Genomic DNA, 26438 nt, shown 5'->3' with positions numbered 1-26438 from the left:
GCTGGGTTTAGCGCTGGAAATTCCAGTTCCTACTTACAAACCGTCAAGAGGCGTGATCAAGCACCATTTCCCCAGCGTCGTGGGTGTCAAGTGACTTGAACTACGTCTAAGCATGTCGTCTCCCCACAATTCCTAGCTCCATGCACAGAACAGAGAAGTGTTGGGAAAGCTGCATTATTATGGCTCAAGCTTAGATTGCATTACAGAGCAAATATCACTCGGTGTTGCTTGTTAAAATCAAATTGATTATTTTGTATATCTAAAATAGTAATTTGTTTTAATTTTTTAAAATTATTTCTGATGTGGATTTTTCTAAGACTATTAATATTATATTTTAACAGTATAAGTGCATTTCTACACATTCTTAAATAAAAAATAAATGTATTATAAAGACAAACTCTTATTTTACAAGAGGAATTATTTATGATAGTCATTAGTATTAATAACAACTGTCAAATATATGCCAAACAGAGCCTAAATTTATAATATTTTATGATATAAAAATGTTATGACAAAACACCTGTTGAAACCAAGATTGCGTATTTCAGTAACGTTTCCTCGTAAGTAAAAATTGAATATTATCAGATGATACTCTTAATAAAATACAACATGAAAATGTATTTCCAAAATTATCGTAGGCTACAATATTTTAATTTACATTATGCAATTGAATATATAACAAAATTTCATCACATTAGAAATTAGTGCCTAAAACTTTGGTGCTCTTTGCGTATGTCTGGCAACGGAGATTTCCGAAACAAGAACAGCGCTAATAGCAGATATCGTGTTTTGTAAACAGAGAGTGAATGCCCATTACAATGCACACTGCAAACTAAGATTGAGACGCGCAATACAAAGAGAAGGGCAGAAGGGCCGAAACCCATCATATATAATCACGACATGCTCTGGACAAAATTACTCAATTATTATTGCAATGAAACTATAAAAAAAAGTGACTTGGAAGACGGTATTTTTGTGTCCATCAGGTCATAAAATCTCGTGGCATTTTCTATATGCGATGTATTACAAGCACCCGTTCCCCTACTAAAAGTAAGAATTTTTCTGTACATATGAGGTGGATTATTTTGAAGTTCTTATATGTCAAAACCAAGAATGCAATCGTATATTTATGATTTTGCTGTATATTGAGTTCCCGAATTATTATCCACATCTATACTAGCACCTAGGTTTCGTATAAATAAATAGCGTGGCCACCAAGTTTGCTAAATCGTCTTTATGCGTTAAGAAAACAGAAATGAGACTTTAATTGGCCTAGAAATAATTGTTACTATTGAGGAAGCAGTCAAATTTGTTTATCTAGTCTCGAACATTCGGTGCTGAATACGTGACGGAGCCAAGTTGCCATAGATAAATGCTAATCCGTACGTGACGGACAAATTCCTGTGACACATCTTATCGATAAAACGTAGGTCAAAGTTCAGTGCCAGTGCGTTTTTTTTTTGTTGAGTTATCGCATGATTGGGACATCGAAAATTCTCCAACGTTCATAACTTCATGAAATGTCTCGGTGATGTCATTTCTTCTCTGCAGCACGTAGGCTACTTGGGATGTTTTTTTCTATTTAAGTCACATTCAGGTCACCAAAAAAAATATATGAGTTTACGATGGTGAAACACGTACGCCCTTCGATGGCGTTGCGAAGAAATACTGTACGTCCATTTGCTGTTGTTTTTGAAGTTTTGTTGCTTTTCTTAACCATCAACGGCATCAATATGATTTGTATGAAAACACTGCGTCCAAAAACCATAAAAAAATTTAATTCTATGTGATATCGTATCTTTATAGATAGGGACTGAAAAAAACTGGTTTTGATGACCTTCAGGATAGACTACACATTCCACCGTGTAGGTACTCATACAATTAACGCCAGTTAATTGGCTGCTCACTTCTGAGTCGTCTCAACTGGTTTTCCTGTGATTAGTAGAGACTGGAAAAATTCGCGGTTTCGTTGACCTCTAGGATGGACTCCAAAATCCTCCACGTACTCTGGAAAATGCCACCGGCTCATTGGTTACTGACTTGTAAGACCTGGTGTCTGGGTTGCATGGGAAGGTTTTTCGTTGTTTCTGAGTCTTTCTAGCCAACTGTTGATCCAATAGCAGAAGCAGGAATAAGATAAAAACATTTTTGGATTCCAGCCAATCGTGAAATGAATCCGCGAATTTTTCCAGTCTCTAGTGATTAGATACTTGTTTGTTTGAGGGTTTTCCCTAGCCCCAGAGTCATCCAGATTAACAGCGAGCCAATATCAAAAGCAGCTTAACGATTTTTGTAACAGAATTTTAGCCTGTCGCAAAATAAATCTGCAAATTTTTCCAGTCTCTATTAAAAGATGATTCGTCGCTGGAAAAGGTGACTGCCGGACAATTATCATTACGCTCTGACCATATTTGCAACTACTATTTTTTATAATTTTTTACCCGCTGAAGAAGCGCGTTCTACAATTAAAACAGACAATGAGGAAACGCATACTGTAATAAAGAAAGTCAATGATCCGTCGTAAAACAACAACGCTATAAAAAATTGTCTTCCAATTATAACAGTACCTAATAAGAGGTTATAGTAGATGGCAGAATACTTGGTACAAAACAATTTTTGCTGTAAACCATCATCTCTAGTGACACTGCACTCTATGATGTATATACATAGACAAAGGAGTACGTAGATATTTATGTCGCGATGTCTCAAAATTAAGAAAAAGTGCCGATAGAATGTTCATGTGTTATTCCATGGATATTAGGTTTAAATACAGCTGTGATTTTAATAGTCCAATAAGCCTTTATCGGCATGTTACGAATTTATTTATTTTTTCGATAAAAAATTTAATGGTTTTTATTATTGTAGGATTACATGCTGAATCGTTCAAATGATGGTAATTAATTATTAATAACATGCATTTTTCGCTAAAAGATTTCCAGACTAGCTAACAGTTAAAACTCTGTGTTTCGCGTTTGGTTGATTTTCTTTCAGATGCATGTTTACTGCTGGCACACGCATCACAGCTATTCAGTGTGGAAGCAAACGGTTTTCTGTCATAACTTAGAAACACACAAGTTATAAACATATAACTTAGTTACACACAAGTAGAATTTTATAAGTTATGACAGTTCTAAGTAATGACTTTCTAAGTTATGACTTTCTACGTTAGGACGTTTCTGAGCTATGGTGTTCGGCGTGTATTTTAATTACGTGTTTCTAAGTTAAGATAGTTCTATGTTGTGTGTTTCTACATTAAGATAGTTATATGTTGTGTGTTTCTAAGTTAAGATAGTTCTATGTAGTGTGTTTCTAAGTTGTGACAGTTCTAAGTTATGACTGTCTACGTTTTGTCTTTCGCGTTGTATGTTTCTAAGTAACGTGTTTATAAGTTATTACTGTTAAAGTTATATTTCTAAGTTAAAAATAGTTTCAAATTATGACTTTCTAAGGTATTATGTTTCTAATTTGTTTGTTTCGGCGTTGTGTTTCTAAGTTGTGATCGTTCTAACTTAAGACAGTTCTAAGTTATGTGGTTCTATTCAAGAATTCTTAGTTATGACTGTTCTAATATGTGACTTTCTAATTTTATGTGGAGATCCCGAATCAAACGCTTCCTGAATGGCCCGGCCAAAAAAGGCAATGGCTTCCCTTGCAGACGGTTACTAATGACGAGGTAGAAACCGCTGAAGCGGTCATACCTCGTTGCAGTCTAATGAGAGTTATAATTTTTTTTCACGAAGAATTAATGGCCCTATTAAGTGTGTACATTGGTTCCACAACCAAAAATCAAAAATATATTTATAAAACTCGCGTGGTTATGAATGTAAACGAGGGGGGGAGAGGGTTCCAGGGTCTAGCAAGCCAGGCAACCGCCAGCCCGTTTCATTTTTATTTCCCCCGTTTGTCCATTGTGCTGTTAAAAATATGGACATTTATGGGAACAGAAAAATTTAATTTACTGTTAGCAAGTGTCATTTAAAACTCTGATCATTGCGGCCTGTTTCAATTCATAACAATGGCGCGATTTTACGAGAATTTAGTCGTAAGCATTGATATAAATAATCGCAGAATTATTTATTAGAAAAAAAAATATTAAAAAAATTAAGGATGGATAAGCAAAACCATTGTTGAAATTGAAGTTACGGATTTTCTTAAATATATTTTTTTTTTTTTTTAGGATTTTATTTTTCAAATTTTTCGTGGACGTCTTGAGGCTGTTCGATAATCCACTGCTCCCCTGCCCATGATTAGACCCCTCTTTAGAATATAATGCCAACCTAAAATTAAATGGCACAGGGCGCTGTAAAGTCTAGGACAATTATTGCATATTAATTAGAGCGAGATAAACCCACGCATGGGAACCGACTCAGTGGGAATAGAAGTCTACTGGAGCTTTCTTGCGAACCATCAGCCGTTGCAAGACAACGAGATCGTAAAAACATCAGATCTTACGCCCCCGATAATATTTTGCCGCCAACGAGGTTTCTTCTGATCCCTCTCAAAGTAAAGGTTACGTATTTTTTCGCTAAAAAAAAAAAAAATCTAAAAACTCATCAGCCTGCAGTAAAAGAGGCATTTAAGTATAAATTTGCGACCGTCTGCAAGAGAATCCATCCCCATTCAGACGTGTTTGCTTCGGTATATAAAATTGTGATTCGAGCGCCAACAGTAGACGTGAAAGAAACTCAACCAATCACGAAACACAGACCAAGCTACGGTGTTTTTTTTTTTAGCACAAAGTTAATATCAAAAAAAGGTTTCACGAACAATGCATGCCCTCGATAAAGTCAGCACGAAATCTGGACATTTTCCTTTAGAGTTTCTAAATATTTTACTTCACAGCAGTTCGCAGAATATTTCACGCACGGCGTAAGGAGCGGTGGGCAAACCTATTCCCAAGAACATAATTTTTAAATATTACCAGGACCCTGGGTGGTCCACAATTTTTAAACACCCCAGGGAGGGCACGTTGCCTTCCACTCAAACAATTTCACGCCGACAATTCATGATTACGAGCGGCAGTCAGGGACGTAGAAGGCAGACACTTTCTGTTAGGAATACCTATCCTTAAGTAATTTAATAATAAAATTAATGCTTGCCAAGAAAGTCGTTCAGTAATTTATTTCACAACGAGTCTAATAAAATTTCTTTCTAATTTCGTGGTCTTCGGGGTACAGTGAACCTTTATTTATTACAGTGAACCTTTATTTTTTTTTTTGCCCCGGCCTCTGGTCTTAGAATACGTATGTAGCTATCACCGATATTCGTCGCGACAATGGTGAACGGGGAATAAAAAGGCCATGTTTGTGTGGCAGTAACGTGCATGTCAAGTCAGTTATCTTCCCCGGAACGTGCGAGATCTTTGGCCCTTGCGATGCAACCCGACACAGGATCCCGCAGGTAGGAGTCCCGACCGCTGAGATATGATAGTCTTCCCACGTTTCCCTGAGAGCTTTGCATAAATTATCTGCGGGCGTCTGGGTCTCTCCTGGCGGATTGGCCAAACCTAGACAGCTTATGTTCCTAGTCTTCTTCATATGTCATAAGCAAATGCCGGATGGGTTGTTAAGTTTCCGGTGATCATCTACACACTTTCTCGATGGTACAATAAGATGGCCTCCGACGTAATTTTGTGACGCGTCAGTTTGAGTCTGCACTGGGAGCCGTCGTAATTTACCTGAATATATTTTTTAATTGTATTCAATTTATTTTACTTCCCGTATCAGTATACAGGTATGCCTGCTCCAAGTTTTTTATATATACTAAAAAAAATCAATGCAGTGTTGTTATGTAGTCTGCACTAAAATGTATTATTTTGAAATGACAATAGCGCGAAAGGAGCGACGCGAAAAACTCGAAGCGCAAGAAAAATATCCCTTTTGTGGTTTTTACCTTCATGAGTGCATGACAATTGAAAGAATCCCTATATAATTGATGTATTGTTATTCATAAATACCAATTTATAACAGTTTTTTTTATTTAGCATGTTTGAGATAAGTATGTTCAATTAAAATTTAACACTCATTCGGAAGAATCATTGTTCGTGAACAATTTTTAAAGATTTTACAGTTGAAATTAGTAAACAAAACCTTTAAAAATCATGCAAATAATATTAGCATTGCCAATGCACCAGTCTGGACATCTGTTGAAAATAAATTGTTGACACTCGTTTCAGGGACGCGATGTGAATATAAAATCTTTCTAATCAGAGAGTCTTATAACGCTTGCGAATTTTGTTTTGCTGACATCACAGATATGTCGGACGTGATTGGCACTATTGTCATACCGCATTATTGCGATTCCTAGGGACTGGAAAAATAAGTGTTTTCAATGGCCTTCAGGATTGACTACACAGTCATCTGTTTATTCGGGAAAATAATTACCACCAGTTAGTTCATTGGCTACTGACTTTCGAGTCGCCTCAACTGGGTTGCCTGTGATTCGATACGCCTTTGGTTGATGGTTTCTCATTGGCCCTTAATCGTTCAGATGAAAGTGAGTCAGCAATAAAAGCAGCTTAATTTGAATTTAAGCCTAAAGCGAAATGTAGGCGCACACTTTAATGATTTACTTATTTGATATAGTAATGGAGGATTTTCATACCGTTACTTCAAATTTACCACTACATACATGATGACTCAATATTCGACCAAAAATTTTGGCTACAGGTTCATTCCAACAAAATAAGTTGAAACATGTATACGACATGTTCAAAACTGCGTCCAAATACCATACATTGAAGTTGGGAATGAACAAAATTTTTATTAGAACACTGTGAGTCTGAATTACGTTTAATTGAACGAAGTTATTTGTAGGAAAATTATTTCATTTAAATAATTGGGGTTAGTAAAACGTCACAAAAATATATGGAAATAATGGTCTTACCACCTATTATTTTCAGTAATTGTAGAACTTAATTCCATCTTAAATACGTTCTCTGCTATTTACAATAAAAATGTGGTTCAGTCCGAAATTCAAAGGCTTTGGGAAGCACTTTAGACCATGCGGCTGAAACGTGATATGAAAGGACAAAAACTTAGTGACGGTAAAGGTCTTGGGGGGAAAAGGAAGGTTCACTGATTCTGAAATAGACCAGTTGTAGTGTTATTATGGCCAGTCCATAAGGAAAAATATAACTGATTTGGTCTGCTAGCGGGCGCTGCCGCCATATTAGTTTAGTTTTTGGCCACTAGAATGCAGGAATCAATTATTCCCAGAGTGGCCGCCATCTTGATATTTGACCGGCTTCTTGATATTCTGTAATACCATTGAATATATATAACTTATAGAAGTCGCGAGGGGATAGGATTTATTATTCCAATTTTCGGATCCAAAACTGAGGTAGTTGTTAGCTCCGCCGCTAGACAGCTCTTCTTTCCACAAGAGGGTACTCGTAGTTACCAGCTTCCACGCCAGAGCGCTGTAGCGTCGCTTTTTTCAAGGTCGTGCGCGTAATTCTCTGTTTCACTCTATCGAGAGGCGGTGCCTTTTGTTGAAATCCGAGCGCTTAGATACCGGCGGGCGCAACTGAATTGGAGGAGTACGGCCACCGAAAAAAAAAAAAAAAAAAAAAAAAAAAACAGTGCGGTTAAAAGATGCCAACATAAAAAATTAAGTTTTAATAATAAGAAAACTACAGAAATTTCTTAAAGCGTATCAGATTGGAATGTACAGTATAGTGTACATTCCCACTGACATTCGTAGTTCAGAATTTATAAAATGTTGTGTTAACGGAGTGGCGCATTGAGTAAAATGGCAAAACATAATTTGGAATAATTCTTGACAACGTTAAATGATTTTGGTAGCTATGAAACAACTATGGCTGCGATGACTGTTCAAACGCGTGCACGTGTTGTTTTTAGTAACTGAAACTAATGGTATGATGTCATACTTTGTAGCTATGCAGTTTATAATTTTTTTTAACATAAGATGAAGCATTTTTACATAATGTTTTGGTTGTTTCGTAACTCAAAATAAATAATCTTAAACGTTATATGGTGAATATTCCCAGTAGCGAATGACCACAAAAAAAAATCACTTTTGCCAACATAGATCTGAAAAGTTAATTATTTACTATGTTAAGTTGCTTATAAATAACGCACATTTCCCGGATCTCCAAAGAAAATAAGAGTGTTTGTTATAGCATTGAGTTCCCACTCTTTATATTCCTTGCTTTGAGGTTAGATACACAAGTTAAGCCCGGGCTACATTCGCAATAGCACGCAAATAGCACAGACGCACAGAAGTTCAACATACACTATTAGATATGAGCTGCCACATTGGCAAATAGCACGCGCACAGAAAAATAGCACAGGATCGGCGCACAGAAAGTTCATTAACTTTTAACTTTTAGGTTATTTTCTGTGCGCGACCATGGTGGTAGCCAATCAGCAAACAGTTTAAGTACTACTCTAGTGGGCTTATAAAAGAACAATTGTCACGAAAGTATTGGTGCTCTTGACTTGAGTAGTTTGGTATAGTTTTCAAACACGCGATAACATAAAAATGGAAGGCACATTTGATAGCTTTTTGATAGCTGTAATAGAAAGTAAAAATATTTTGTATGACAGGGGATCCGCAGGATACAAAAATGAAGAAGCTAAATTAAATGCTTGGAAGTCTGTGTCTGAATGTGTTAAAGAAGCCGGATTTGAAATAAACAGTGATATATATTTTTGAATGCTCATTGTGTTTTGTACGTAAACTTTGAAATATTTAAAATATTTCTGGGTTTAACGAAAACCGCACCACAATAACAACACACGAATCTAAACAAACGTCACGTATGCCAACTTCAGTGACCAAAATTGTGAACGGGAGTTTTACGTTTAAAAAACTTTTTTGAATGCTTCCGGTATTATTTTGTGTTGTGTTGTGCGTGAATGTAGCATCAAGCTCTGTGCTATCTCTGTGCGTGTGTGCTATCTGTGTGCTGTTTGCGTGCTATTGCGAATGTATCCCGGCCTTTATGCTCGTAAAAACGATGCGCAAGTATTTTGAATACAAATATATTGTCTTTTAATAACAGAAAGGTTAATATTATTTCCATGAAATATAATACAATTCTTTAAACACAGACAACATATAAGAGCTATTTTTTGTTTATTATTCCATCTGGCGTGATAAATATTATAAATTTAAAAACTGTGGATTTTTAATATAAAATAAATATTTATTTATGACATCAATTTAAGTTGTTCAAAAAATTCACTTTGGTATGAATTAAACCAAATTCATGTTATCCAGGGCACAAAATTAGAAACTACCAAAAAAGATTATTTACATTGCTGTTTTGTGTAAATCTGTGCACGGACTTAGTAAGTGACATATAATTCCTCATTTTAGCAACCCATTTTAACAAAAGAGAAAAATGATTTTATACTAAAAAAATATTATTTTAAACCATTAATTAGCAGGAAACATGTACGAATAATCTATTTAAATTTGCATTTGAACAGTGAATATTATTTTGCAATAATAAATATTTTTATCATCGTATATTACTGATGAAAAGTTTGTATTTCCATTTAATCAGAAGTATTATGACACAGTTAATTAAATTGCTTTACAAGTTTTTATTCACATGAAAATCATTAAAAATTGGTTGGAAAGTTATATAAATATACAAAAACAAATCATTATACATACAATTTTATTATCTTAGTGGATTTAAATTAATGGTGTCCCAGTGACTACTGCGAAGAAAAAAAGTCTTGCGAAAGGTTTCCTCGTAATTGAAATTCGTAAAAAAAAAACTATCTTTCATTTTTGGTGACATTTCTGACAAGTGGTACGATGAAATTTGAGACTGGCAAATGAATGTTGTGAAGCAATAAACAAAATATCACATTCGTGAACTACAAATGCATAATTGTTTTTATTTTATAATAAAAGTGTATCTAATAACCCGTGGCTTTGCTCACGTAATTTCCAGGTATTGCTGATATTCTACCATTTTAAGAAAATATGTATTAAATTTCAAATATTTTTGAAGAATTATACACAAAGAACTGTCAAGTATAGAACATATTTAATAAATAAAAATATTTTTACGACTTATTTTTAATTGGTTTAGCGTAAGTCTATTTTAACTTTTATTTAAAATTAAGTACCTACCTTATTTTCTATCTCCCGGTTTAGTGACTTTGAGAATATATTTTTCCTTGATGAAATCTTAACTCTTTTCATCTGACAAAGAAGCCAATTAAAAAATAAACTAAGACTCGCGCACTTATTGTATGTTAAGACTGCCATCGTTTTAAATTACTGTAATTTTTTTAGTTATAGTCATGCTTAGTATAATAACATAATATGCCTTATTACGCATACATTTCAGTATTCATGAAACCAATGCATTTTTATTTGAAATGTAGAGCAGTTACCAAATTTCTTATCTCGCATATTGAACTTTATGGCTAGTATTACTTAAACTAAATTTTTGAATTTTCACTGATGCACTGTTTTCCCTTTTCTATGTGATTTAGAAAATATAGCAATATACGTAAACCAATTAAACCAAAATCATCCTGAATTTTTATTACCGAAAAAAGTTAATTACAAAAAAAAATAATGTGTGTATTTTAATATTGAATTTATATATATCTTGCCAATACTGATTTAGTGGGTTACATTTTTTTTTATTTTTAAAAATAATATCTACCCCTTTTACTACTTAATAGATAACTTTGAATAAGAGAAGGTTGTTTTAAGGTATGTTGATTTTCCTTGCCAATATCTGAAAGTAAATTTGTACAAACGCGAAATATAGTTTAAATAAGTATTTTACTTTTAAAATAAAACCATATTTTGAACGTAACACTGACTATTGGCCCAATACAAAGTTTTAATAGCTAATTTTCACTTCACTCGGGTACAGAATCCCATCATTCAGTGATTTCCGTGGCTAGCTTCTTTTGGGATTTCATCATTCTCAAACGACGGTAAGGGAAGCTCCTCTTCAAGGTCGCCTAACGATGCTGATAAGACCTGCCGGGTAATTTGAATCGCTGGTCTGGGATTTTCAGAGGGGGGGGGGGGGGGTGAAGAATGATGCCACGACTGGGCTGGTTAACCTAGTTCTGCCAAATACCGCCAGGGGCGTATACGGCCGATACCCAGCGATGAAAGCGATCGCAGCGGCGGAGCTTGGAACTACAACAATTCTTCTAAGAAACCGGACAGAAAATTTAACCTGGGCTCGCGACTTCTATACATTTACAAGCATTTCTCGTTTTCTATAATCTTCTTAAAGGCGAAGCGAGACATTTACATGCCTTGACAAGTGTTTTCAGGGCAGTATACATGCAGGTAGATCAACCAGGCACATCAGATAGGTTGGACAGACACATCTAGCAGATTGCAAGGTTGGCCCAGTCGGTGGCTAGTCACACCCAGTTGGTTGTCTAGACACGTCTATTAAGTGGCCAGGAAGCACGTGCAGTAGGTGGCAAGGCACACACAAGTCGGTTAGTCAGGCTAACACGCCTTGTTTGTGGCAAGGTGCATCAAGTCGGTGGCTACACACAACTATGCAGTAGTTAGGAACACATGTCCAGTAGGTAACTAGTAAACAATCATGCGCATAGGTCAAGTGTCTCCAAACCAAAAGGTGTTATTCGTAGATACAAGACCAAAATTTAATCAGGTCGTGTTTAATGTCAGGCGTATTAAAATTCGTCTCCGAAACACGAGGAAAATCATGTTTGGAGTAAAGAATTATCGATGCACATTCAAAAAAAGAAAGCTCATTCGTCTAAAGGAAAGTACATTTAGAAGCACATTCAACAAAGAGGAAGGACATTTAACGGAAATGACGCAGCTTTGGACAAAAATTCAACTCAATATGATACGATCTAATCGCAGGGATACGATCACGTCACAGTGATAGAGCACAAGGATACGATCTCACCACAGGGGTACGATATAATTAGTAGAATACGAAAATACAGACCTAAATATATGCACATTTTTTATGAACAGTCGTATAAATAGGATGCAATCAACAATTTACGGTAGACTACAAGGCCTACTAATTTTTTTGGCTTCAAAACTTATTGGCTCCAAAAGTCATTGACTCCAAAAGTTTTTGTCTTCAACAGTTTTGGGCTCTATCCAACAATTTTTGGCTCCAAAGTCATTGGCTCCAAAATTCATTGGCTCCAAAAGTCTTTGGCTACAAAAGTTTTGGGCTCAAACTATCTTTGTCTCCAAATGTCATTGATTCCAAAAATCTTAACCTTAACTGTCTTTGACTCCAAAAAATTTGGCTCTAAAATTCATCTGCACCAAAATTCATCAGATGTAAAAGTCTTTAGCTCCAAATATCATTGGCTCCGAAAGACTTGTTTCAAACAGTCTTTGGCTCCAAAAGTCTTTGGCTCGAACAGACTTTGACTCCAAAAGTCACTGGCTCCAACAATCATTCACTACAAAAGTATTTGACCACAATTGTGTTTGGCTCCAAAAGTCATTGTCTTCAACAGTCTTTAGCTTATAAAGTCATGACTCCAAAAATCATCGGCTTCAGCTCTCTTAGGCCAAAATTATCCAGCAACATTTGGTTACAACTTGACTTGACTACGAAGTTACAAGACTACGAGGCAAAATAACTATGAGAGTAGTATAGGATAGCCGGAACTGGGACATGGCGCCGGCGCGTGGTGTGTGGCCGGTGGTGTCGACCGCCATCTTGGATTGTGACGTCACGGCGGCCATCTTGGATAGTTGTGACCTTGACCTTGACCTTTGACCTTGACCTTGAATTTGATCCTCAAAATGTGTCAAAATCCGCCAAAATTGGGCAAAATTTGCCCAAAATTCCTCAAAATTCGCCAAAATTTCCATTTCTGTGAAAAAAAATTCCGCCAAAAAATCTCAAAAAATTCCACAATTCAAAAATTCCCGTTTTCGAGAGAAAAATTCCCGTTTCGAGGGAAAATTTCCCGTTTTTAGTCCTTAAAAATCCCAGCGGCTAGAAATGTCCATATGTAGGCTTAAGCATCCATGACTACAGCCTACGATAAGCCTCTGACGACATCATGGATTATGACGTCACCGTTGCAATTTCCGTTACGGCCGCCATCTTTAACTTTTTTATTTATTATCCGATTTTAATGAAATTTTTTTTTAAAATTAATAAAAAATTTACTTAATAAAATTTTAATAAAATACTTATAAAAAACAAACATTTACGACACGGAGTTCGAAGTCCTCGGTTCGAACCCGACGAGTGCAAAAAAAATTAAAAATGGCGACCGATCCTTCCCCCGTGGTGGGTGCTAGCAGACTGACTCCCACCACTTTTTTTCAAAGCATATATATCGTCACCTAGTATGACGTCATGTCCGCCATCTTGTCTTCGATGCTGGAAGCCATCATCAATGTATCGTCGGCTAGAGTGCGCCGATGACATGTTAGTTTAATTCGTATCCGCTAGAGTGCAGTAATCATTTATTACTGTGACACCCGCCATCTTGTCATTTGGCCGCCATCTTGAAAATCCGTAATTATTTAGCTAGAAATTCGGGAAAAGTTCCAAAATTCATTAAATAAATCACTCATTAATTTACATATTGATTCGATCGATTCCTGTCCTCGGTTCGATACCCGATCGATGCAAATAATCTTAATTTTTAAGTAAAAATACCTAAAAAATGACAGGTTCGAAAATAAAAACACTGCAAGTTCTTTTACAAACATAATATTTATTACATAATTTCTATTTTACTACAGGATCACCTGCGAAGGTTAGCAATCTTACAAACATTTAGGTCCGCATAGGCGTGAAATGACTAATTCTTAGCTCCAATCGGTTTATACAAGACAGAGTCCAGCCAGATCCTTTACAGACATAGTCCTCCTCTTCTTGACAGAGTTTCTGGATACCTTGTTTAACAGTTTGCTCGATATCGTTAGAACTGTAAATTACTGCAGCCGATGTCTTGAATGCACACTTCTTCACTTTGTCATCGAACGGATAAGGCTTTCCATATATACAGTCCAACCACAAGTTATATTTCAAAGGTCCGTTTGTTGCTACGTCATCAGTAAGCTGATTGATTATGTCCTGTCTGATATCATCAAGAAAATTACAAATGTCCTTTGACTCACTTAACGTACTTGGATAATAGTAGTCTTTCAATGTTCCACGAAATGCAGACTGCGTCAAGTAGAAGCCATTATCGTTCACTTGTAATGCTCCGATCACAGTCTTATGTTCAGATGCCACAGCAATCGGTTGCTGCACATCAGTTTTTTTACTTGTACGCTCACGAGTCACCAATCTAAACTCAGGAGTCGTAATTGCTGCAGGTAGTTCAGCAGTAGGCGCACGGACTTCACCTTTACAGTTTATCGAATGTCGGCGCAAATTATCAATTCGAGTAAACCATTTATGACACTCGTCACAGCGAAACTTCATGCGAGAAGGACTCTTCGTACATTTACTCCTCTCATGTCTCCGTACATCATGTGCAAATGCAAACGTCATGTCGCAGTAGCCACAAGGATGCCTAGTTGAAGACAAACCCGAACCAGATGTCGCTGTTACTGCAACTGAATCATTTCCAGGCATACTCTTATGCACATCAATGCATCGTTGTTGTATAGAAACCTTTACTTTCTGCCGCACTGCAGGTCCATTACATGTCTCCAAGTGATGCTTCAAATTAGCATTTCTTGTAAATTGCTTGCGACACTTAATACAACCAAACATTTTACGATAAGGGTTCTTGGCACATTCTCTCTTCTCGTGTCGACGAGCATTGCTGATGTTTGAGAAAATCTTGTCACAGTAACGACATCGATGTTCGTTAGTTGACGATTCGCCATCCATTGAAGTCTCCATCGAGGGCGAAACAGCGTTCGTCGAGGTTTCCTGTACAGTCAGCACTACCGGCATTAAAGTCTCTTCTGCTGGTGGTATCACATCTGTTGAAATCCCCTCCAATGTTGACGTCATCGTTACCAACGGGATCTGCTCCTTCTCCGTCGTAGCTGTCGATAAGGTTCCCGTAGTCGATGGTACAACCTCCGAGTTCAACGTTAAAGACGGTAAAGATGCCATCGAGTTCGCAAGAACAGGTAATTACGCGATTTATGCACCAGATTAAACAATCTAGGTGATCCGTACACCGTCGACGGCAGTAACAAACTGAGCGTCCTGCTGTCTAGGACTCGCTTATATACATGCACCGTATGGAATAATACGCTAGTCAAACCAAGAACATTTTACTAAAATACTAGAGTCAAAACAACATTAAAAAAATAGAAGCACCATCAAAAAAAAAAAGGAAGCACACTTGGAAGCACCGACAACGAAAAGGCAGCACATTTGGAAGCACCGACAACGAAAAAGGCAGCCCATCATCGAAAAGACCGCACATTTGTCATTGGCTCCAATATTCATTGGCTCCAATATTCATTGGTTCCATCAGTCTATTGATTCTATCAGTCTAGTGACTCCAACAGTCATTGACACCAACGGCCTTTTTCTTCATCAGCTCCAATGATATTTTGCTAGAATGCTACGAGTCTAAGAGACCATGAGGCTACAATTCTACGAGTGTACAAGACTCCTCCAACTACCTTCAAGTGTATAAAGCTCCAAATGCTCCAACAGCTCCAACACGCAATGTACGCGCAATACATGCAATTTACACACAATAAATGTAATGATTACACAGTACACACACACACAGGAAACGGAACGTACACACAGTACACACAGGAAACGGAACGTACACACAGTACACACAGGAAACGGAACGTACACACAGTACACACAGGAAACGGAACGTACACACAGTACACACAGGAAACGGAACGTACACACAGTACACACAGGAAACGGAACGTACACACAGTACACACAGGAAACGGAACGTACACACAGTACACACAGGGAACGGAACGTACACACAGTACACACAGGAAACGGAACGTACACACAGTACACACAGGGAACGGAACGTACACACAGTACACACAGGAAACGGAACGTACACACAGTACACACAGGAAACGGAACGAACACGTAATATTCACGCAATTGACACACAGTACACGCAGTGTACACGCAATTTACGCAAAGTACACACAATGTACGCAATGTACGCAATATATATGTAATGTACACACAATGACTACGCTTCGTTCGCGCAGGACAATCATTTAATGAAAACGAAGCACGTTTGGACGGAAATTCTATAAAACGAAAGCTCATTTAACGAAAAGGAGGCGCATTCTCTCGTTCATTCAACTTGGTAGGATACGATCTTCAATGATAAGTTAGGATATAATCTCTCCATCAGTCTATGAATCCAACAGTTTATATTTCCATTAGCCATCGACTCCAACAGTCATTGACTCCAACAGTCATTGGCTCCAACAGTCATTGTCTCCAACGGCCTTTTGGTTCATCAGCTCCAATGATATTTGGTTAGAATGCTACGACTCTAAGAGACTATGAGACTACAATTCTACGAGTGTACAAGACTCCTCCAACTACCTTCAAGCGTACAAAGCTCCAACTACTTCAGCAGCATTATGTTATAATAGTACAAGGCTACTTGACTACGAAGCTACAAGTCTACATGGCTCCAATTGCGGCATCTGTCTTCGTCTGAATTTTCTCTTTGACTCCAACTCCGCCCGCCAGCATCTCTTCGATCTGCACCTCGATTAGGTTATAATAGTACAAGGCTACTTGACTACGAAGCTACAAGTCTACATGGCTCCAATTACGGCATCTGTCTTCGGCTGAATTTTCTCTTTGACTCCAACTGCTACAGCAGCATTATGTTATAATAGTACAAGGCTACTTGACTACGAAGCTACACATCTACAAGGCTCCAATTATCACATCTGTCTTCGTCAGCATTTTCTCTTTTGCTCCCACTGCTCCAACAGCATTATGTTATATGATTCCATGGATACTTTGTTACGTAGCTACAGGTCTACGAGGTTCCAATGCATCATGTTTACGAAGCTTCCAGAACACACGGTTACGAGACTGCGAGGCTACAGGACTACGAAGCTTCCAGGACACGAGGCTACATGGCTACGAGACTACATGACTCTAACTGATTACAATAGCACCACTCAGTGGTGAGAGTTAGGTTATCCCATGCAAAAGTACTTTATGCATGTAGTTCTGCTTTTCAACAACAGATGTCGCCACATGTTGCTTGCAGGTAAATAATATTTAGTTCTTTTGATTTATTTAATATATCACGTCGTTTCCATCGTTTCGGTCTCAGGACACCGCCACATTCTTCGATCTTGGCAGCTTTAGGTGCTTCATCATAGTCTATGTCTTTGTCAACAGCCTCAGAGTCACTGTAACAATCACCGTAGAAGGAATCGTCTTCACCCAATTTACCGTAATAATTCGATGTTGATGATTTACGGAAGAATGAAGACAATGGAAGAATCCTTAACGTGAAAAGTGAGAATATATTCCAGCCGAATTCAAGTAGATCTTTCCTACTTTGTAAAAATGATGGACCTGCAAGCAACATGTGGCGACATCTGTTGTTGAAAAGCAGAACTACATGCATAAAGTACTTTTGCATGGGATAACCTAACTCTCACCACTGAGTGGTGCTATTGTAATCAGTTAGAGTCATGTAGTCTCGTAGCCATGTAGCCTCGTGTCCTGGAAGCTTCGTAGTCCTGTAGCCTCGCAGTCTCGTAACCGTGTGTTCTGGAAGCTTCGTAAACATGATGCATTGGAACCTCGTAGACCTGTAGCTACGTAACAAAGTATCCATGGAATCATATAACATAATGCTGTTGGAGCAGTGGGAGCAAAAGAGAAAATGCTGACGAAGACAGATGCCGTAATTGGAGCCATGTAGACTTGTAGCTTCGTAGTCAAGTAGCCTTGTACTATTATAACCTAATCGAGGTGCAGATCGAAGAGATGCTGGCGGGCGGAGTTGGAGTCAAAGAGAAAATTCAGACGAAGACAGATGCCGCAATTGGAGCCATGTAGACTTGTAGCTTCGTAGTCAAGTAGCCTTGTACTATTATAACATAATGCTGCTGAAGTAGTTGGAGCTTTGTACGCTTGAAGGTAGTTGGAGGAGTCTTGTACACTCGTAGAATTGTAGTCTCATAGTCTCTTAGAGTCGTAGCATTCTAACCAAATATCATTGGAGCTGATGAACCAAAAGGCCGTTGGAGACAATGACTGTTGGAGCCAATGACTGTTGGAGTCAATGACTGTTGGAGTCGATGGCTAATGGAAATATAAACTGTTGGATTCATAGACTGATGGAGAGATTATATCCTAACTTATCATTGAAGATCGTATCCTACCAAGTTGAATGAACGAGAGAATGCGCCTCCTTTTCGTTAAATGAGCTTTCGTTTTATAGAATTTCCGTCCAAACGTGCTTCGTTTTCATTAAATGATTGTCCTGCGCGAACGAAGCGTAGTCATTGTGTGTACATTACATATATATTGCGTACATTGCGTACATTGTGTGTACTTTGCGTAAATTGCGTGTACACTGCGTGTACTGTGTGTCAATTGCGTGAATATTACGTGTTCGTTCCGTTTCCTGTGTGTACTGTGTGTACGTTCCGTTTCCTGTGTGTACTGTGTGTACGTTCCGTTCCCTGTGTGTACTGTGTGTACGTTCCGTTTCCTGTGTGTACTGTGTGTACGTTCCGTTCCCTGTGTGTACTGTGTGTACGTTCCGTTTCCTGTGTGTACTGTGTGTACGTTCCGTTTCCTGTGTGTACTGTGTGTACGTTCCGTTTCCTGTGTGTACTGTGTGTACGTTCCGTTTCCTGTGTGTACTGTGTGTACGTTCCGTTTCCTGTGTGTACTGTGTGTACGTTCCGTTTCCTGTGTGTACTGTGTGTACGTTCCGTTTCCTGTGTGTACTGTGTGTACGTTCCGTTTCCTGTGTGTGTGTGTACTGTGTAATCATTACATTTATTGTGTGTAAATTGCATGTATTGCGCGTACATTGCGTGTTGGAGCTGTTGGAGCATTTGGAGCTTTATACACTTGAAGGTAGTTGGAGGAGTCTTGTACACTCGTAGAATTGTAGCCTCATGGTCTCTTAGACTCGTAGCATTCTAGCAAAATATCATTGGAGCTGATGAAGAAAAAGGCCGTTGGTGTCAATGACTGTTGGAGTCACTAGACTGATAGAATCAATAGACTGATGGAACCAATGAATATTGGAGCCAATGAATATTGGAGCCAATGACAAATGTGCGGTCTTTTCGATGATGGTGCTGCCTTTTTCGTTGTCGGTGCTTCCAAATGTGCTGCCTTTTCGTTGTCGGTGCTTCCAAGTGTGCTTCCTTTTTTTTTTTGATGGTGCTTCTATTTTTTTAATGTTGTTTTGACTCTAGTATTTTAGTAAAATGTTCTTGGTTTGACTAGCGTATTATTCCATACGGTGCATGTATATAAGCGAGTCCTAGACAGCAGGACGCTCAGTTTGTTACTGCCGTCGACGGTGTACGGATCACCTAGATTGTTTAATCTGGTGCATAAATCGCGTAATTACCTGTTCTTGCGAACTCGATGGCATCTTTACCGTCTTTAACGTTGAACTCGGAGGTTGTACCATCGACTACGGGAACCTTATCGACAGCTACGACGGAGAAGGAGCAGATCCCGTTGGTAACGATGACGTCAACATTGGAGGGGATTTCAACAGATGTGATACCACCAGCAGAAGAGACTTTAATGCCGGTAGTGCTGACTGTACAGGAAACCTCGACGAACGCTGTTTCGCCCTCGATGGAGACTTCAATGGATGGCGAATCGTCAACTAACGAACATCGATGTCGTTACTGTGACAAGATTTTCTCAAACATCAGCAATGCTCGTCGACACGAGAAGAGAGAATGTGCCAAGAACCCTTATCGTAAAATGTTTGGTTGTATTAAGTGTCGCAAGCAATTTACAAGAAATGCTAATTTGAAGCATCACTTGGAGACATGTAATGGACCTGCAGTGCGGCAGAAAGTAAAGGTTTCTATACAACAACGATGCATTGATGTGCATAAGAGTATGCCTGGAAATGATTCAGTTGCAGTAACAGCGACATCTGGTTCGGGTTTGTCTTCAACTAGGCATCCTTGTGGCTACTGCGACATGACGTTTGCATTTGCACATGATGTACGGAGACATGAGAGGAGTAAATGTACGAAGAGTCCTTCTCGCATGAAGTTTCGCTGTGACGAGTGTCATAAATGGTTTACTCGAATTGATAATTTGCGCCGACATTCGATAAACTGTAAAGGTGAAGTCCGTGCGCCTACTGCTGAACTACCTGCAGCAATTACGACTCCTGAGTTTAGATTGGTGACTCGTGAGCGTACAAGTAAAAAAACTGATGTGCAGCAACCGATTGCTGTGGCATCTGAACATAAGACTGTGATCGGAGCATTACAAGTGAACGATAATGGCTTCTACTTGACGCAGTCTGCATTTCGTGGAACATTGAAAGACTACTATTATCCAAGTACGTTAAGTGAGTCAAAGGACATTTGTAATTTTCTTGATGATATCAGACAGGACATAATCAATCAGCTTACTGATGACGTAGCAACAAACGGACCTTTGAAATATAACTTGTGGTTGGACTGTATATATGGAAAGCCTTATCCGTTCGATGACAAAGTGAAGAAGTGTGCATTCAAGACATCGGCTGCAGTAATTTACAGTTCTAACGATATCGAGCAAACTGTTAAACAAGGTATCCAGAAACTCTGTCAAGAAGAGGAGGACTATGTCTGTAAAGGATCTGGCTGGACTCTGTCTTGTATAAACCGATTGGAGCTAAGAATTAGTCATTTCACGCCTATGCGGACCTAAATGTTTGTAAGATTGCTAACCTTCGCAGGTGATCCTGTAGTAAAATAGAAATTATGTAATAAATATTATGTTTGTAAAAGAACTTGCAGTGTTTTTATTTTCGAACCTGTCATTTTTTAGGTATTTTTACTTAAAAATTAAGATTATTTGCATCGATCGGGTATCGAACCGAGGACAGGAATCGATCGAATCAATATGTAAATTAATGAGTGATTTATTTAATGAATTTTGGAACTTTTCCCGAATTTCTAGCTAAATAATTACGGATTTTCAAGATGGCGGCCAAATGACAAGATGGCGGGTGTCACAGTAATAAATGATTACTGCACTCTAGCGGATACGAATTAAACTAACATGTCATCGGCGCACTCTAGCCGACGATACATTGATGATGGCTTCCAGCATCGAAGACAAGATGGCGGACATGACGTCATACTAGGTGACGATATATATGCTTTGAAAAAAAGTGGTGGGAGTCAGTCTGCTAGCACCCACCACGGGGGAAGGATCGGTCGCCATTTTTAATTTTTTTTGCACTCGTCGGGTTCGAACCGAGGACTTCGAACTCCGTGTCGTAAATGTTTGTTTTTTATAAGTATTTTATTAAAATTTTATTAAGTAAATTTTTTATTAATTTTAAAAAAAAATTTCATTAAAATCGGATAATAAATAAAAAAGTTAAAGATGGCGGCCGTAACGGAAATTGCAACGGTGACGTCATAATCCATGATGTCGTCAGAGGCTTATCGTAGGCTGTAGTCATGGATGCTTAAGCCTACATATGGACATTTCTAGCCGCTGGGATTTTTAAGGACTAAAAACGGGAAATTTTCCCTCGAAACGGGAATTTTTCTCTCGAAAACGGGAATTTTTGAATTGTGGAATTTTTTGAGATTTTTTGGCGGAATTTTTTTTCACAGAAATGGAAATTTTGGCGAATTTTGAGCAATTTTGGCGGATTTTGACACATTTTGAGGATCAAATTCAAGGTCAAGGTCAAAGGTCAAGGTCAAGGTCACAACTATCCAAGATGGCCGCCGTGACGTTACAATCCAAGATGGCGGTCGACACCACCGGCCACACACCACGCGCCGGCGCCATGTCCCAGTTCCGGCTATCCTATACTACTTATGAGATCAGAGTCCACGAGTCTCCAAATAGCTACGAGACTACGAGGCTACATGATAACAGACTACGAGACTACAGGGCTACAGGCTTCTTAACTACTAAGCCACAAAATGTTTGAGAGTACAAGGCTGCAAGGATACGAGGCTAGACATCAAAGAGAAGGAAATTCGTCTCGCATGTCAATGTTTATTAGCTGTCTCACGTGATAGTAATCGTCTAAGTATTGAATCTCTTCGTTTGACATGTTGTACAAATACTAGCTTTGTCATATCGGATGCAGGATGCACACACACGATCGCAAGAGAAGAAGGGTTTCGCTAGACACCAAGGAGAAGGTAATTGTATGATTGTGATTCTCAGCCATCTTAAGGCATATTATTAGACTGATTTATGAATTTTTTTTTTAATTCCACACGATACAATTATTGTAAGTGCTGATTAAGTAACCAACATTCACTAATTGAATGTAACTCGGAATACAATTTCATTGCTCATTAAGAAAATAAAATGATGCAGTGATACATTTTCTCAGAAATAAACAGAAGCACTCGGAGAACATCAGCAGAAGTGTCGCCAGGCATAACCAGGAGCACACGCAGAAAACCAACAGAAGTGACGCCATGAATGATCAGAACAACTCGGGTGAAACCAACAAGATATTAACAGAAATAATCAGGAACACATAGAGAAAACCAACAAAATATAAAGATGAATAATCTGGAGCATAGGGAGAAAACCATCATAATATCGGCAGGAGTAATCAGGAGCACATGGAGAAAACTAACTCATATATTCCTAAATCAAGATCAGAGAATTATGTACTAATATATATATATAAATAAAATCAAAAATTACACCAATAAATGAATTAAAAATTAAAAACAGATTCTGCAATATGTGAACTTTTCTTGTTTTCAGCAAGGATAGACTTTAGCACAAGTCAGAAATTGTTTTTGTAATTATATTAAATTTGCTTTTTTATTTTTTGTAATTTTTTAATTTTTATTTATTTTTGTTACTGATATTGATTTAGGAGAACGACCGTTAGTTTTCTCCATGTGCTTCTGAATATTCATCTCATTATTTTGCTGGTTTTATCCATGTGATCCTGATCCTTCCTGTTAATATTTTGTTTGTCTCTCCAAGTTCTTTTGGTTATTCATAGCGATGATTTTATTGGTTTTCTCCGTGTGCTCCTGGTTATTCCTGGTAAGAATTCTGCTGATGTTCTCCGAATGTTATTGGTTATTTCTTAGAAATGAATCTCTTAATGAAAAATCTTTTACTTATTAAGACATGCAATTTTATACAAAGTTACATTTAATTAGCAGTTACAATCATTTAATCACATGGAATTCAAACAGAAAAAATATTACTCAGTCAAATAATATGCCTTAAGACGGCTGAGAATCACTATCATGCTAGACTAACTTCCTGATACTTGGTATCTAGCGAAGCCCTCCTCTTGCGATCGTGAGTGAGCATCTCCCATCGTACATGAAAGAGCGAGTGATTGTAAAACATGTCAAACGAACATTACTTAGACAATTACTATGACGTGAGACCGCTAAAAAACATTTATATGCGAGATGAATTACCTTCTTCTTGATGTCTAGCAAAGTACTCCTCTTGCGATAGTGAGTGAGCACCCTGCAACCCACCCGTACAACACAGCATGTGGTGCCAACTGGCACAAGGGTCGTAACTACTTTCAAAAAGTTATTTACATGAGATAAATTTAATCATGAATGGAGCTATTGTAGCCAGTTGCCACATTGTAGACTCGTATTCTCGTAGCATCATAGTCTTGTAGTATTGTAGCATTTAGTCCTATATCCTCGTAGTCTCGTAGCATTTTAGCATTGCAGACTGTTAGCTTCGTAGTCTTGTAGTCCTGTAGCCTCGTAGTCTCGTATCCTTTGTTGCCATGTAGCCTCGTTTCCTTGCAGACTTGTAGTCTCATAGACTTGTAGCTCCGTAGCCAAGAAGTCTGTAGCCTTGTAGTCTCGTTGCTTAAAAGCCTCGTAGTCTCGTAGCTAGTTGAAACTTTGTAGACTCGTAATCTCATAGTGCTGTTGCTTTGTGGTCTCCTAGTTTTGTGTCTTGTAGCATTGAATATATATAATGTATAGAAGTCGCGAGCCCAGGTTAAATTTTCTGTCCGGTTTCTTAGAAGAATTGTTGTAGTTCCAAGCTCCACCGCTGCGATCGCTTTCATCGCTGGGTATCGGCTGTATACGCCCCTGGCGGTATTTGGCAGAACTAGGTTAACCAGTCCAGTCGTGACATCATCCTTCACCCCCCCCCCCCCCCCCCTCGAAAATCCCAGACCAACGATTCAAATTACCCGGCAGGTCTTATCAACATCGTTAGGCGACCTTGAAGAGGAGCTTCCCTTACCGTCGTTTGAGAATGATGAAATCCCAAAAGAAGCTAGCCACGGAAATCACTGAATGATGGGATTCTGTACCCGAGTGAAGTGAAAATTAGCTATTAAAACTTTGTATTGGGCCAATAGTCAGTGTTACGTTCAAAATATGGTTTTATTTTAAAAGTAAAATACTTATTTAAACTATATTTCGCGTTTGTGCAAATTTACTTTTAGATATTGGCAAGGAAAATCAACATACCTTAAACAACCTTCTCTTATTCAACGTTATCTATTAAGTAGTAAAAGGGGTAGATATTATTTTTAAAAATAAAAAAAATTATATAACCCACTAAATCAGTATTGGCAAGATATATATAAATTCAATATTAAAATACGCACATTAAAACTTTTTGTAATTAACTTTTTTCTGTAATAAAAATTCAGGATGATTTTGGTTTAATTGGTTTACGTATATTGCTATATTTTCTAAATCACATAGAAAAGGGAAAACAGTGCATCAGTGAAAATTCAAAAATTTAGTTTAAGTAATACTAGCCATACCAAAAGATCAATATGCGAGATAAGAAATTTGGTAACTGCTCTACATTTCAAATAAAAATGCACTGGTTTCATGAATACTGAAATGTATGCGTAATAAGGCATATTATGTTATTATACTAAGCATGACTATAACTAAAAAAATTACAGTAATTTAAAACGATGGCATTCTTAACATACAATAAGTGCGCGAGTCTTAGTTTATTTTTTAATTGGCTTCTTCGTCAGATGGAAAAGAGTTAAGATTTCATCAAGGAAAAATATATTCTCAAAGTCACTAAACCGGGAGATAGAAAATAAGGTAGGTACTTAATTTTAAATAAAAGTTAAAATAGACTTACGCTAAACCAATTAAAAATAAGTCGTAAAAATATTTTTATTTATTAAATATGTTCTATACTTGACAGTTCTTTGTGTATAATTCTTCAAAAATATTTGAAATTTAATACATATTTTCTTAAAATGGTAGAATATCAGCAATACCCGGAAATTACGTGAGCAAAGCCACGGGTTATTAGATACACTTTTATTATAAAATAAAAACAATTATGCATTTGTAGTTCACGAATGTGATATTTTGTTTATTGCTTCACAACATTCATTTGCCAGTCTCAAATTTCATTGTACCACTTGTCAGAAATGTCACCAAAAATGAGAGATAGTTTTTTTTGACGAATTTCAATTACGAGGAAACCTTTCGCAAGACTTTTTTCTTCGCAGTAGTCACTGGGACACCATTAATTTAAATCCACTAAGATAATAAAATTGTATGTATAATGATTTGTTTTTGTATATTTATATAACTTTCCAACCAATTTTTAATGATTTTCATGTGAATAAAAACTTGTAAAGCAATTTAATTAACTGTGTCATAATACTTCTGATTAGATGGAAATACAAACTTTTCATCAGTAATATACGATGATAAAAATATTTATTATTGTAAAATAATATTCACTGTTCAAATGCAAATTTAAATAGATTATTCATACATGTTTCCTGCTAATTAATGGTTTAAAATAATAATTTTTTAATATAAAATCATTTTTCTCTTGTGTTAAAATGGGTTGCTAAAATGAGGAATTATAAATATGTCACTTACTAAGTCCGTGCACAGATTTACACAAAACAGCAATGTAAATAATCTTTTTTGGTAGTTTCTAATTTTGTGCCCTGGATAACATGAATTTGGTTTAATTCATACCAAAGTGAATTTTTTGAACAACTTAAATTGATGTCATAAACAAATATTTATTTTATATTAAAAATCCACAAACAGTTTTTAAAATATAATATTTATCACGCCAGATGGAAAAATAAACAAAAAATAGCTCTTATATGTTGTCTGTGTTTAAAGAATTGTATTATATTTCATGGAAATAATATTTACCTTTCGGTTATTAAAAGAAAATATATTTGTATTCAAAATACTTGCGCATCGTTTTTACGAGCATAAAGGCCGGGATACATTCGCAATAGCACGCAAACAGCACACAGATAGCACACACGCACAGAGATAGCACAGAGCTTGAT

This window comes from Bacillus rossius, chromosome 15, assembly GCF_032445375.1.
Source record: "Bacillus rossius redtenbacheri isolate Brsri chromosome 15, Brsri_v3, whole genome shotgun sequence".
Taxonomy (NCBI): Eukaryota; Metazoa; Arthropoda; class Insecta; order Phasmatodea; family Bacillidae; genus Bacillus; species Bacillus rossius.
Note: the sequence above shows the minus strand (reverse complement) of the source record.